General features: G+C 40.3%; 4 long non-coding RNA genes across 5 annotated transcripts; all 4 read right to left on the minus strand.

Moving 5' to 3' along the window:
* Positions 1-1,984: 1,984 nt before the first annotated feature.
* On the minus strand, positions 1,985-2,577 carry LOC116801048. Its single transcript, XR_004361742.1, has 3 exons — positions 2,141-2,577; positions 2,058-2,083; positions 1,985-1,999 (listed from the first exon to the last, which is right to left on the minus strand). It is a non-coding gene; the product is annotated as an uncharacterized LOC116801048 (long non-coding RNA).
* A 2,689-nt stretch (positions 2,578-5,266) lies between these two features.
* LOC116801053 lies at positions 5,267-6,200 on the minus strand. Of its 2 annotated transcripts, XR_004361748.1 has the most exons (4): positions 6,164-6,200; positions 5,859-6,104; positions 5,532-5,798; positions 5,267-5,476 (listed from the first exon to the last, which is right to left on the minus strand). It is a non-coding gene; the product is annotated as an uncharacterized LOC116801053 (long non-coding RNA). The 2 variants fall into 2 exon arrangements; XR_004361747.1 differs by lacking the exon at positions 6,164-6,200 and having other exon boundaries at positions 5,859-6,153.
* An 899-nt stretch (positions 6,201-7,099) lies between these two features.
* LOC116801027 lies at positions 7,100-8,060 on the minus strand. The gene is made up of 5 exons (XR_004361726.1): positions 8,034-8,060; positions 7,682-7,963; positions 7,469-7,612; positions 7,351-7,405; positions 7,100-7,289 (listed from the first exon to the last, which is right to left on the minus strand). It is a non-coding gene; the product is annotated as an uncharacterized LOC116801027 (long non-coding RNA).
* Positions 8,061-12,780: 4,720 nt separating this feature from the next.
* LOC116801235 lies at positions 12,781-13,612 on the minus strand. The gene is made up of 4 exons (XR_004361871.1): positions 13,480-13,612; positions 13,217-13,418; positions 13,031-13,079; positions 12,781-12,976 (listed from the first exon to the last, which is right to left on the minus strand). It is a non-coding gene; the product is annotated as an uncharacterized LOC116801235 (long non-coding RNA).
* Positions 13,613-13,975: the final 363 nt, after the last annotated feature.

The following is a 13,975-nucleotide window of genomic DNA, read 5'->3' on the forward strand; positions in this document are numbered from 1 at the left end:
AACGATTCATGTCTCTGTCTATAATCTAAAGCCTATGAAAAAAAATACTAACTTAATATTAAATACTAACTATGTGGAGAATGCCCAAACTCACCCCATGCAATGTTAAACTCTAAATTCAAATAATTGTACCTACATATTGCATAAAATGTAATCAAAGGCAAAATAAATTTGTGGATGCGGAACAGAATTCATTCTGTCTCCGTACCTCCACCTACAAAGATAAAAAAAAAAAAAAAAGGAAAATTAATAAGAATATAATACAAAATTATTCAAGGACACACAGAAAATTGCAAACCTGACAGGCAAACCAGCAGATACAAAAAATGCGACCTCACCCTGCCGACTATGCGCACGTAAATCATGAGACAGGCACCGCAAAAGCAAAACTAAATCGCCAACTTTCGCGATTTTAAACACAAAAAGTTGACAATTTTATGATGCCGTCTCCTTCTCCTGATGCCAAAGCATAAATAAGGATCATTTGCGTGGCGCAGCTGCCACATCAATATGCCGAAAAAACTTGTCCTTAAATTGTATTATTCTCATCAGTTCTGTATCTTCGACGAATTCTCTCCTAACCTGCAACGAAAAGAAAATAAATAAGAACGCGATACAAAAACTACTCAAGGACACATAAATAATAACAAACCGGACAGACAAAGTAGCAGACGATAACAGACGGCTCCATCCTGCTGACGTCAAGCATGCAGCTCCAGCTTCCAAGACTCCAACTATTGAAACAAGGGAACACAAGCTATTACTGGGAAATATATATGTATAATATAATACTTATCTAATTGCAAACTTGATGACTCCAAAATCGCGGCACTCCAGCCGCAATAACACAATGACAAGGGCCTCCAATTTAGCCCCTACAAAACGTACCTGAAAAGCAAAAAATCAACGCAATTATAAACGCAATGCAATATTCACCCCAGACTAGCTTCCCCATAAGTACCTGAAAACAATAACAAACGCAGTTATATAAACAAATATACACAATTATAATACTTACCTTAAATTAAATGTACCTGAAACAACAAAAATTAATGCAATCATCAAATAACAAATATTATACTTACCAATTTCTATTTTTACATCCATTTCCATGGCAATCTCGTTGCGGCGGCTCTCTGCAACAAATCTCGAATCGGCGGCCCCAAGCAACCAATCCTGAAGCTATGGCCACAAGACGCGACGCACCTGGCTTCCTTCGGTGATTGTCCGAACTACAATCCCCACAGACGACTTCTCTGCCACGAGACGAACTCCACGACCATAATGCCAGCAGCTCAATAAAAACGCAATGACGGCTGCGCTGGACAACTCTTCGCAACTCTTCCTGACGACCGGCAATACGCATCTGCAATACAAACAAACTCACTAAACAATTGCATAAAGCTGCCATTGACGATATAATCGGATCTTCACCAAACGACGGCTGCGTGGGATGACGCAGCTGAGAATAAATCACCTGCAACTTGTTGCAAGTTGCCCACTTCCAGCGGTCGCAACAGACCACCGCCAAAATGCAACAAAACTTACCTGTGATGACTCCTGAGGCTCTCTGCGACGCGGTGCTCCTGTCCTTCTGATGGGGGTACCTGAAAAGAAACAAATAAAACAATGTTAGTCTAAAATTTTAAATTTTATTGCAAAATAATTTCATTTTAAAAATGTAAACAAACATGCAAGCTGATAATGTTACCAATCATGTCAATGTCTGAAATCCTTGCCTACAAAATACTAACTTAAAATTAATACTAACTAACTATGTCCAAGCCCCAAAAACTCACCCCATGCTATGTTAAACTCAAAAATTCAAATTATTGTACCTACATATTGCATTTATTGTAATCAAAGGCAAAATAAAGTTGTGGATGCGGAACAGAATTCATTCTGTCTCCGTACCTCCACCTACAAAGTAAGTCCACCTACAAAGTTAAAATTATAAAAAATACTCAATACTCACCCCAGACAAGCTTCCTTTAAGTACCTGAAAAACAATAACAAACGCAATCATATAAACAAATATACACAAATATAATACTTACCTTAATTTAATTTCCACTCAATGTACCTGAAACAACAAAAATTAACGCAATCATAAAAAACAAATAACATATATAATACTTACCAAATACTATTTTTGCATCCATTTCCATGCCTATAACGTTACGACGGCCCTCTGTAACAAATCTCGAACCGGCGGCCCCAAGCTGCCAATCCCGACGATATGGCCACAAGACGCGGCGCACCTGGCTTCATTCGGTGATTGATCGAGCCACAATCCTCACTGACGACTTCTCTGCCACAACGAGACGAACTCCACCATCATAATGCCAGCAGCTCTATATAAACGCAATGACAGCTTCGTGGGATTACATTCTTGCCACTAACGATACAACTTACCTTAATCAAACGACCGCGGCGAGGGATGCTGAAACCGAGAACTACTAACCTGCAACGCCGGCCGGACATACTTGTTGCAAATGGCCCACTTCCAGTGGCCGCAACAGACCACTGCCAAAATGCAACAAAACTTACCTGTGATGACTCCTGAGGCCCTCAACGACGCGGTGCTCCTGCCCTTCTGGTGGGGGTACCTGAAAAGAAATAAATAAAACAATGTTAGTCTAAAATTTTAATGTTTATTGCAAATAATTTCATTTTAAAAAAAATGTATACAAAACAAGCATATGATAATGTTACCAGCCCATGTCACTGTTATAATCTAAAGCCTACAAAGAAAAATACTAACTTAACATTAAATACTAATCTATGTCCAGCCCCAAACTCACCCCATGCTATGTTATACTCTAAAAATTCAAATTATTGTACCTACATATTGCATTTATTGTAATCAAAGGCAAAATAAAATTGTGGATGCGGAACAGAATTCATTCTGTCTCCGTACCTCCACCTACAAAGTAAAAAAAAAGTACCTACATATTGCATTTATTGTAATCAAAGGCAAAATAAAGTTGTGGATGCGGAACAGAATTCATTCTGTCTCCGTACCTCCACCTACAAAGAAAAATTTCTCGCCACACGGTCCCTGACAGTATCCCTCATCACCGATGCAATCTACCTGCAATGCAGCGCTGCAAAAGACGGGCCACAAAAGCTGCCTACGCTTCGACCAGGGCACCCAGCGCGGAGCTGCAAAATCCATCCTTCCTGCTACTCTCAAAATCCAGATCGACGAGCGCCTACAAGAGCTGACGCTAAAACCTAAAAATAAAACAATTAACCATAAACAAACTAAACAAAACAATCAAATGCACTTACCTACTTGACCACAACCAACTGCTGTTCCACATCTAAAGCAACTGACAAGAGGTGGCGAGCGTCGCAAAAACAAAACGAAATCGCCTATTTTCGCGATTATAAACACAAAAAATTAATAATCCTAAGACGCCGTGTCCACCTCCTGATGCCACTGCACAAAAAAGGATCACTATCCCGGAGCCGACATCATATTAAAAAGAATTAAAATCCTTATCCAAATTGTATAAATTTCCTCATTACTGTATTTTCAATGATTTCCTGATAATCTGTAAGGAAAGGAAAATTAATAAGAATATAATACAAAATTATTCAAGGACACACAGAAAATTGCAAACCTGACAGGCAAACCAGCAGATACAAAAAATGCGACCTCACCCTGCCGACTATGCGCACGTAAATCATGAGACAGGCACCGCAAAAGCAAAACTAAATCGCCAACTTTCGCGATTTTAAACACAAAAAGTTGACAATTTTATGATGCCGTCTCCTTCTCCTGATGCCAAAGCATAAATAAGGATCATTTGCGTGGCGCAGCTGCCACATCAATATGCCGAAAAAACTTGTCCTTAAATTGTATTATTCTCATCAGTTCTGTATCTTCGACGAATTCTCTCCTAACCTGCAACGAAAAGAAAATAAATAAGAACGCGATACAAAAACTACTCAAGGACACATAAATAATAACAAACCGGACAGACAAAGTAGCAGACGATAACAGACGGCTCCATCCTGCTGACGTCAAGCATGCAGCTCCAGCTTCCAAGACTCCAACTATTGAAACAAGGGAACACAAGCTATTACTGGGAAATATATATGTATAATATAATACTTATCTAATTGCAAACTTGATGACTCCAAAATCGCGGCACTCCAGCCGCAATAACACAATGACAAGGGCCTCCAATTTAGCCCCTACAAAACGTACCTGAAAAGCAAAAAATCAACGCAATTATAAACGCAATGCAATATTCACCCCAGACTAGCTTCCCCATAAGTACCTGAAAAACAATAACAAACGCAGTTATATAAACAAATATACACAATTATAATACTTACCTTAAATTAAATGTACCTGAAACAACAAAAATTAATGCAATCATCAAATAACAAATATTATACTTACCAATTTCTATTTTTACATCCATTTCCATGGCAATCTCGTTGCGGCGGCTCTCTGCAACAAATCTCGAATCGGCGGCCCCAAGCAACCAATCCTGAAGCTATGGCCACAAGACGCGACGCACCTGGCTTCCTTCGGTGATTGTCCGAACTACAATCCCCACAGACGACTTCTCTGCCACGAGACGAACTCCACGACCATAATGCCAGCAGCTCAATAAAAACGCAATGACGGCTGCGCTGGACAACTCTTCGCAACTCTTCCTGACGACCGGCAATACGCATCTGCAATACAAACAAACTCACTAAACAATTGCATAAAGCTGCCATTGACGATATAATCGGATCTTCACCAAACGACGGCTGCGTGGGATGACGCAGCTGAGAATAAATCACCTGCAACTTGTTGCAAGTTGCCCACTTCCAGCGGTCGCAACAGACCACCGCCAAAATGCAACAAAACTTACCTGTGATGACTCCTGAGGCTCTCTGCGACGCGGTGCTCCTGTCCTTCTGATGGGGGTACCTGAAAAGAAACAAATAAAACAATGTTAGTCTAAAATTTTAAATTTTATTGCAAAATAATTTCATTTTAAAAATGTAAACAAACATGCAAGCTGATAATGTTACCAATCATGTCAATGTCTGAAATCCTTGCCTACAAAATACTAACTTAAAATTAATACTAACTAACTATGTCCAAGCCCCAAAAACTCACCCCATGCTATGTTAAACTCAAAAATTCAAATTATTGTACCTACATATTGCATTTATTGTAATCAAAGGCAAAATAAAGTTGTGGATGCGGAACAGAATTCATTCTGTCTCCGTACCTCCACCTACAAAGTAAAAATTAGAAAAGAAAATCGACATTTTATTGGCATTAATTACTCAAGGAAGAGACAACAATCTTGACATGGATACATCCAATTAAACTTACAAATACTTATATCTATTAAAACGACATCTTCATCTTTATCTGATGGAAAAGCGCACTTCTGTCTGCCTCCAATCTCTCTCAAAACTCAGACTGACGAGCGCCTACAAGAACTGACGCTAAAACCTAAAAATAAAACAATTAATCATTAACATATTAAACAACAATCAAATGCACTTACCTACTTGACCACAGCCAACTGCTGATCCACATCTAATGCATCCGACAAGAGGAGGTGGGCAACGCAAAAATAAAACGAAATCGTCAATTTTCGCGAATACAAACGCAAAAAATTAATAACCCTAAAACGCCGTCTCCACCTCCGGATGCCACTGCATTAACAAGGATCACCAGCGCGGAGCTGACGCCACATTAATAAGCTGCAAATTTCGTCCTTAAAATGAATATTTCTCCTCAGTATCGTATCTTCAACGATCTCTCCGCTAACCTACAATAAAAGGAAAATAAACAATAATTCGATACAAAAATAACTCAAGAGCATACATACAATAACTAACCGGACAGACAAAGCAGCAGATGCTAATAGACAGCTCCAACCTGATGATGTCAAGCACGCAGCCCCAGCTTCCAAGACTGCAACTAATGATACAAGGGAACACAAGCTATTACTGGGAAATATATATTTAAAATATAATACTTATCTAATTGCAACTTGATGACTCCAAAACCGCGGCATTCCAGCTCCAATAGCACAATAACAAAGGTCCTCCAAACTAGCTATTACAAAATGTACCTGAAAAGCAAAAATAAAATTAAAATCAACGCAATTATAAAAGCAAATACAATACTCACCCCAGACTAGCTTCCTCCTTAAGTACCTGAAAAACAATAACAAACGCAATTATAAATACAAATATACACAAACACAATACTTACCTTAAATTAAACTCCACTCAATGTACCTGAAACTACTAAAATTAATGCAATCATAATTAACAAATAGCATATATAATACTTACCATATACTATTTTTGCATCCATTTCCATGCCTATTTTGTTGCGGCGGCCCTCTGCAACAAACCTTGAACCGGCGGCCCCAAACTGCCACTCCTGGCGATTACGGCCACAAGATGCGGCGCATATGGCTTCTCTCGGTGATAGACCGAGCTACAATCTTCACTGACGACTTCACGAGACGAACTCCACCATCATAATGCCAGCAGCTCTACAAAAACGCAATGACAGCCGCGTGGGATTAAATTCTAGCCACTGACGATACAACTTACCTTCACTAAACGACCGTGGCGAGGAATGCTAAAACCGAGTACAAATAACCTGCAACACCGGCCGGACATACTTGTTGCAAGTGGCCCACTTCCAGCGGCCGCAACAGAACACTGCAAAAATGCAACAAATCTTACCTGTGATGACTCTTGAGACTTCCCAGCGACTCGGTGCTTCCGTCCTTCTGGCGGAGGTACCTGAAAAGAAATAAATAAAACAATGTTAGCCTAAAATTTTAATGTTTATTGTAAAATAATTCTATTTTAAAAATGTAAACTAAACATGCAAGTCAATAATGTTACCAATCCATGTCATTGTCTGAAATCCAAGTCTACAATAATACTAACTATAATTTAATACTAACTATGTCCAAGCCCCAAACTCACCCTAAGCTATGTTAAACTCAAAATTCAAATTATTGTACCTATATATTGCATAAAATGTAATCAAAGGCAAAATAAAGTAGTGGATGCGGAACAGAATTCATTCTGTCTCCGTACCTCCACCTGAAATGTTAAAAAAAGTATCCCTTATCTCCGATGCAATCCACTTGCAGTGCTGCACTGCAATAGACGGGCCATATAAGCTGCCTACGCTTCGTTCAGGGCTCTCAGCGCGGAGCTGCAAAATCTATCCTTTCCACTACTCTTAAATTCTCTCAGATCGACGAGCGCCTACATTAGAGACGCTAAACCTGAAAACAAAACAATTAACCAATAAGAAAATTAACAAAGACAATCAAATAAAGCACTTACCTCAATAAACACAGCCAACTGGTGATCCAAAGCAACCAACAAGAGAAGACGAGCCCTGCAAAGAAAAACAAAATCACCATATTTTGTGATTATAAACACAAAAATTTGACAATCTTACAACGCCGTCTCCACCTCCTGATGCCACTGCACTAACAAGGATCATTATCCCGGAGCTGACATCAAATTAAAAAGAATTAAAATCCGTCTCCAAATTGTATAATTTCCACAATTCCGTTTTTTTTTCCAATGAATTCCTGAGAATCTATAATGAAAGGAAAATTAATAATAATATAATAATAAATTAATCAAGGACACACAGGAAATTACAAACCTGACAGGCAAACCAGCAGACACAAAAATACGACCTCATCCTGCCGATGACGCGCACGCAAACCAGGAGACGGGCCCCGTCAAAGCAAAACAAAATCGCCAACATTTGCGATTATAGATACAAAAATCTGACAATTTTATGATACCGTCTCCACCTCCTGACGCCAATGCTTTAATAAAGATCATTTGCGTGGCGCAGATGCCACACCCTTACGCTGCAAAACTTGTCCTCAAATTGTATATTTCTCCCCTGTCCTGCATCATCGACGAATTCTCTCCTAACCTGCAATGAAAGGAAAATAAATAAGAATGCGATATAAAAACTACTCAAGGACACATAAATAATAACAAACCGGACAAACAAAGTAGCAGACGATAACAGACGGCCCCATCCTGCTGACGTCAAGCACGCAGCTCCAGCTTCCAAGACTTCAACTATTGAAAAAAGGGAACACAAGCTATTACTGGGAAATATATATTTATAATATAATACTTATCTAATTGCAAACTTGATGACTCCAAAATCGTGGCTTTCCAGCTGCAATAACACAATGACAAGGGCCTCCAATTTAGCCCATACAAAACGTACCTGAAAAGCAAATAAATCAACGCAATTATAAAAGCAATCAAATACTCACCCCAGACTAGCTTCCTCTTTAAGTACCTGAAAAACAATAATAAACGCAACTATATAAACAAATATACACCAATATAATACTTACCTTAAATTAAATTCCACTCAATGTACCTGAAACAACAAAAATTAATGCAATCATAATTAACAAATAGCATATATAATACTTACCAAATTCTATTTTTACATCCATTTCCATGGCAATCTCGTTGCGGCGGCTCTCTGCAACAAATCTCGAACTGGCGGCCTCAAGCAACCAATCCTGAAGCTATGGCCACAAGACGCGACGCACCTGGCTTCCTTCGCTCAATAAAAACGCAATGACGGCTGCGCTGGACAACTATTCGCAACTCTTCCCGACGACCGGCAATATGCATCTACAATACAAACAAACTCATTAAACAATTGCATAAAGCTGCCATTGACGATATAATCGGATCTTCACCAAACGACGGCTGCGTGGGATGACGCAGCTGAGAACAAATCACCTGCAACTTGTTGCAAGTTGCCCACTTCCAGCGGCCGCAACAGACCACCGCCAAAATGCAACAAAACTTACCTGTGATGACTCCTGAGGCTCTCTGCGACGCGGTGCTCCTGTCCTTCTGATGGGGGTACCTGAAAAGAAATAAACAAAACAATGTTAGTCTAAAATTTTAATGTTTATTGCAAAATAATTTCATTTTAAAAATGTAAACAAACATGCAAGCTGATAATGTTACCAATCATATCAATGTCTGAAATCCTTGCCTACAAAATACTAACTTAAAATTAATACTAACTATGTCCAAGCCCCAAACTCACCCCATGCTATGTTAAACTCAAAAATTCAAATTATTGTACCTACATATTGCATTTATTGTAATCAAAGGCAAAATAAAGTTGTGGATGCGGAACAGAATTCATTCTGTCTCCGTACCTCCACCTACAAAGTGAAAAAAAAAAAATTCATTTTAAAAATGTAAACAAACATGCAAGCTGATAATGTTACCAATCATATCAATGTCTGAAATCCTTGCCTACAAAATACTAACTTAAAATTAATACTAACTATGTCCAAGCCCCAAACTCACCCCATGCTATGTTAAACTCAAAAATTCAAATTATTGTACCTACATATTGCATTTATTGTAATCAAAGGCAAAATAAAGTTGTGGATGCGGAACAGAATTCATTCTGTCTCCGTACCTCCACCTACAAAGTAAAAAAAAACAAACTAAAAAAAAATAAAAAATAAAAGCAATGTTAACAAAGTTTAAACAAATTAAACTAAATAAACAAATAAAATAAATTAAATAAATTAATAAATAAACAATTAAATTAAATATATTTAATTAAAACAAACGCGCTTCGCGATCCGATTACTCTCACGCGCAAACTAAACTAAACTCGTTCGTCAATAGACAAATTATTTGTTATAAATTGTCTCCGGCCGCAAAGTATTAAACCGCGACAACTAATAACATTCAGTGGTCTAACGAAAACGAACAATAAAACAGTAATTGTGCAACCGCGAAAAGACGCCGCCTCAACCAAAGGAAAGGAGAAGAGAAGAAAGGAAGAAAGTACACCTGGAGAAATTTTAGAAGAGAAGGAGGAATTCCAAAGCAAAGCAACGATAAACTGGAGAACACATTTAAATAAAAAAATCCAGGGTATTTATACCACCACATTTATCGTTTAAATTTTTTAAATTTTTTAAATATAATAAAAAATATAAAATAATGTCCAGTTCTGACCACCTTTTCTCGGAAGATGAGGTACTCTCAATTACCTCTAGCGAGCGATCTTCCCCTATTCATGTTAATATTTCGCCTATGTCTCACGGGTCCGGCAATTCCCTGGTTAATTCCGTCAATATTAACCAGAAGAAATTGCCTGCAAATCAAAAGAAAAGCCCAATTAACTTTTCTTGGGTAGCCTTTAATTTCTTTAATTCCCTTTCTCCAAATATGAAAGAGAATATAAACGCTAAAAATGCCCAAAGAGACCCCCTCTCGATCACCAATACTGCTGCAGCCAATGTTGGCGCCAAAAGCAGCATCTCGAAGGGGAAATCGCCATCTTCTCCTCCACTCTCTTCACAAATACACAAGCGAAATTCACTCCCCACAATGACTCACACAAACACAGCCGCACTCACAAACACCGACGCTACTCAAAGAGAGTTCAAATCCACCACAGCGACCTGCACTAATGCAGCTGCAGCCACTAATACGGACACAGAATTAAGAGGCGCCAAACCGTGCGACGCTATGGGAAATTTCCCCTCTCTCCCACACACCGACAGCGCAGAGAAAAATCTCAGCTCATCCACCAAAATTGGACGTAATGCTTCTTCCCCTCCTTCTTATACACACATACAAATAAATAAAGCCGCCGAAACAAATTTAGAAAGCTGCTCTAAATCTCCCGCGCTTGCCAATTCAAAAACTCAACCCAACAAAGCCAATGATATTGACAGTGGTGAAATTGCTCCACCACTTATACAATTTAACGAAAGCAAGCAGGAGGAAAGACCAAGTACAACTGCCAAAGCTTTCTGGTCTATTTTTAACCCTAAACCGGACACTTCTAAACTCAGCCTAAGCAAAAAACCCACCATTCGCTCTGTAAATACTGGGAAAAGAAGCATTTCCCCTCATCAAAGGAGTGCTTCTTTACGCCCTGATGCTCAAGGTGATTTAAAAATAAAATCCAACAACAGATCCATGCCCACAGTGGTGAATTTAACAACAGCTCGTACCCTTAGTCGGCCTGCTGCCAAGCGGGACTTATTTAAATCTCCGTCCAGGAGCCCAGACGAGCAGCTCATGAGTTTCTCGGAAATGGCTGCTGGAACTGGTCCAATCTTTGTGGCACCCACAGTTCCGGCTCCTCTAACGAAAACTCCGGCCAAGAGGACAAACGATGATTTGGACTGCTCCAGTTTCAGGACGCCAAATAAACGATTATGCGTGACCTCCAATTTCAAATCTCCCAGCATTTTTCCACCCCTCACCACACCCGTTTTCCAAAGTAAGGCAGCCAAATCTGTATATGAGGAATCCAAAACCAGGAATCGACTCTCACACCAGCCGTTACCCTGCAGCACCAATGCTCCTGCTCGCAGTGCAACGACGGCACCCCCTCAAAATACAGATGCTGAGCTGCCACCTTGGAAACTGGTGCCACTAAGCTGCAGAGCGCCACCCATACTCGTTGACGACGTCAAAGAAATTGTCCCGCTCCTGGAAAAGTTAAACTATACAGCAGGAGTATCCAGCTACACTACCAGGGCAACTGAAGGGAACGGGGTCAGGATCCAGGCCAAGGACATGACCGCCTACCACAAAATCAAAGATGTCCTTATAGCAAACGGCTTTCCCCTATTCACCAACCAGCCAAAGTCCGAGAGGGGCTTCCGAGTAGTAATCAGACATCTCCACCACTCCACTCCATGCTCGTGGATTGTCAAGGAGTTGCTGACGCTCGGATTCACAGCTCGCTTCGTCAGAAATATGACGAACCCGGCTACAGGTGGGCCCATGCGCATGTTTGAAGTTGAGATCGTCATGGCCAAGGACGGCAGTCATGACAAAATTATCTCACTCAAACAAATCGGTGGGCAAAGAGTGGATATTGAAAGGAAAAACAGGACACGGGAGCCGGTCCAGTGCTACAGATGCCAGGGCTTCAGGCATGCCAAGAACTCATGCATGAGGCCACCAAGATGCATGAAATGCGCTGGCGACCACCTGTCATCCTGCTGCACCAAGCCAAGAACCACCCCTGCTACCTGCGTCAACTGCTCTGGAGAGCATATTAGTGCATACAAAGGATGCCCCGTTTACAAGGCCGAAAAACAAAAGCTTGCGGCAAACAACATTGACACAAATAAAATACGTACAATTAAAGACGCAACCAATAACTTTTATAGACGTCAAGGCCCTCCTCCACGCAATAACACCCCTCGGCTGCCACACAGCTCAGCAATCCTGAACAGATCAATCGCTGAAGCCCGCCAGGAAGCAGCCAGAAAGTCGATGCTAAATCCTTTCCGACAAAATATGAACGACAAAAGGCCACGTTTCTCCTCCCATGACTCTGCCATTCAGATGCGGCTGAATAAATGGCGCCGAAACACAAACAAGATACCCAAAAAGGGTAGGACAACTTCAAAAAACAACGCAAAGCCAAGACTGGTATCCAAGACAAGCAACCCAGCGCAAAGACATCTGGAAAATTACCAGGACATGCTCCGAAAGCAAAGGAGTGAAGAAAATTACCAGGAACCTGAAAAAGGTACTTCAAATCCCACGCAAGTTAACAACGACAGCCCTCCCACCACCAGCAGAGCTGCCAGAGCTAGCTTCAAACCAAGATTGATTGATGAAGCCATGCAATCGCCAAGAAATTCCAATCCTAACTCGCAAAAAGACTTCTTGGACGGTCCCACAACTATCTTAGCAAACAGAGTCGACAACTTAGAAAAGAAAATTGACATTTTAATGGCCTTAATCACTCAAGGAATAAACAATAAGCTGGACATGGACACATCCAATTAAATCTACATCTACTTATTTCTATTTAAATAATATATCTATCCGATGGAAAAGCGCACGTCTGTCTGCTTACAAATTCTTCCACTGTCATCACCTTCCTCGACGCAGCCTAATTTATCTGGAATAATAATTCAATTAGTGGATGCACAAAAATAATAAACAATACTCTCACCTCAACGCGCCTGGATAAACAAGCCCAAGACAACGCATTCCAGCTGATCCTGACGAAACGAGGCGGAGAAAATCAACCAGGACATAAAAGATGAATCGGTAGATCGAAATGAAAAGGATTAATGTGGCAGAAACATGATGAATAAAAGGCGACTCGCTGCAGCAATTTATGCACAACGTCACTTACCTGAACTTTCTTGCCACACGTTTCCCGATTAGTATCTCTTATCACCGATGCAATCTACTTGCAGTGCTGCACTGCAATAGACGGGCCATATAAGCTGCCTACGCTTCGCTCAGGGCACTTAGCGCGGAGCTGCAGAATCTATCCATCCGCTACTCTTAAATTCCCTCAGATCGACGAGCGCCTACACTAGAGACGCCAAAACCTGAAAACAAAACAATAACCCAATAAGAAAATAAACAAAGCCAAACAAATAAAGCACTTACCTCAACAAACACAGCCAACTGGTGATCCAACGCAACCAAAAAGAGAAGACGAGCCCTGCAAAGAAAAAACAAAATCGCCATCCTTCGTGATTATAAACACAATAAATTGACAATCTTACAACGCCGTCTCCTCCTCCTGATGCCACTGCACTAACAAGGATTACTATCCCGGAGCTGACATCATATTAAAAATAATTAAAATCCGTCTCCAAATTGTATAAATTTCCCCAGCACCGTTTTTTCAATGATTTCCTGATAACCTGAAAGGAAAGGAAAATTAATAAGAATATAATACAAAACTAATCAAGGACACACAGAAAAATGCAAACCTGACGAGCTCATCCTGCCGATGAAGCGCACGTAAATCAGGAGACAGGCAGCGCAAAAGCAAAACTAAATCGCCAACTTTCGCGATTTTAAACACAAAAAATTGACAATTTTAGGATGCCGTCTCCATCTCCTGACGCCAAAGCATAAATAAGGATAATTTGCATGG

The sequence above is a fragment of the Drosophila sechellia genome, chromosome 3L, assembly GCF_004382195.2.
Source record: "Drosophila sechellia strain sech25 chromosome 3L, ASM438219v1, whole genome shotgun sequence".
Taxonomy (NCBI): Eukaryota; Metazoa; Arthropoda; class Insecta; order Diptera; family Drosophilidae; genus Drosophila; species Drosophila sechellia.